The sequence below is a fragment of the Ursus maritimus genome, unplaced genomic scaffold (assembly GCF_017311325.1).
Source record: "Ursus maritimus isolate PB19 unplaced genomic scaffold, ASM1731132v1 scaffold_17, whole genome shotgun sequence".
Classification (NCBI taxonomy): Eukaryota; Metazoa; Chordata; class Mammalia; order Carnivora; family Ursidae; genus Ursus; species Ursus maritimus.
The window spans coordinates 34,624,917-34,626,752 of NW_024424119.1; positions in this window are offsets into that span (position 1 = coordinate 34,624,917).

The following is a 1,836-nucleotide window of genomic DNA, read 5'->3' on the forward strand; positions in this document are numbered from 1 at the left end:
CAGCAGTATGAGGAGCTTTCCTCTGGAGTAATATTAACTGGCACTTCTCAGTCCTCTTGGTGTTTGGTGGCACTGACTTCTGAATTTTAATTCCTTCCTGGTTTATATTACTTAGGTCTGCATTCCCTTATACTAGAGGTCAACATTAAGTCCTAGGGATCAATGGTCAGCATGAAAGACAATGTCTTCTTTTCCTCACACCTGCCTTAAGACTGTTTCCTTTAAGAAATGCAACCAATTCTTAAGGAAGTTTTTAGAAGCAGCACTGAAGGGGCATTCATTTTAGGTTCATGATTTTGCTTTACTCTGACTTCTTCCAATTTGGGGTCCTCTGGAGATATGAAGTACATCCCTACATCTGCAAAATTAGCATCCAAATGTTCTTCACATCTCATTAGCTAGCATGGTTCTGATTTCACTGGTTACTCTACCTATTAGATTTGTCTTCCCATCTTAACAATGGAATCTGTGGATTTCTGGTAATCTGTACCTGTAAATGAGTTTTCATTCAGTGACTTTATATTTTAATTTTGGTCTCCTTGAGCCACAGCTAGGATCTTTGTCAGCTCTTTAGAAAATAATGCATTATATGCCTTCTCTTGCCTGTTCTGAGGACTTTGGTGGCCAGTCAGGACATTGTAGTTTCCTGTAATAGGAGGGTCACTTTTCCTGAAAGCCTCCACAAGCCTCCGGCTTATCTCCAGAATCTCCACGGCTTCCAGAGTTCATCTGGTTTTTTTTTCTTGTGAAAATGCTCAAGACTTCCTTTTATTCTAAGTAAAATGTTAAATGCCAAGATTACTTAGATTATGCTCTAGTTGAGAGGTTTTGTATTTGTCTACCTAGCAGAGGTTCTTGGCTTCTAAGGAGATCATGTGATTTTATTGGAACATTAAGGAAGAAAGAACAATAGAGTTCTGGAATCTTCTTTTGCTGGCTTCCAAGAATGCTCTACTTTTCCTTTGTCTCTCTGAGAACATATTGGAACGAAGTGAAAATAGCTTAAGATTTGTATTTAAGCAAATAGTCTTGAATTACAACGATAGTTTATAGCACTATTTATTGACTCTGACTTTGGACACAATTTCAGTCTCAGTCTTTTCCTCTATAAAATAAAACCTATGCCATTGAATTTTAGTGTGCATTAATAATAATGTATTAAGTGCTCAGTATAAATAAACTAGCTCTAAGATTGATATCATTCATATAGATAATAACAATAACACAGGAGAGTAAATGCCATATACTATGCTAAGCAGTAGGTAAACAAGCATGAATAAGAAGTAATCTTTTACTCTCAAAGGTCCCCTGGTCCAGTAGGATACATAAAGGAATGATTGTAACACAACATGGCAAATGGAATGATAGATTAAATGGAAAATCTTAAACAATCCTCAAAGAAAAAATGATTGATTCTGTCTAGGATGTATGGGAGAGATACCATCTGAGCTAGGGCTTTATAAAGAATAAAGGACATTTTGATCAGTAAGTATATTATGAACAAGGGGATGGAGATAGGAAACAATATTCTGGCCTTTGAAATAACTGGATGAAGTCCATCTTCTACTGGGGTAATAGTAATTATTTAAAACCAAATCTTTCCATATCCCCTCCAAAAACCATAAGTATCAATAAGGAGAACAAATAAAACCACCCACAATCCATATGTACAACACTCTAGAAGGCACAGAATATTATAAACTCCATTTCTGTTCAAGTAGAGTGTGGTAGGCAGAATAATGCTCCACCCCCCCCCAAGATATCCACACCCTAATCCCTGAAAACTGTTGATATGTTAGCTTAAATAGCAAAGGGGAATTAAAGTTGTAGAGAAAA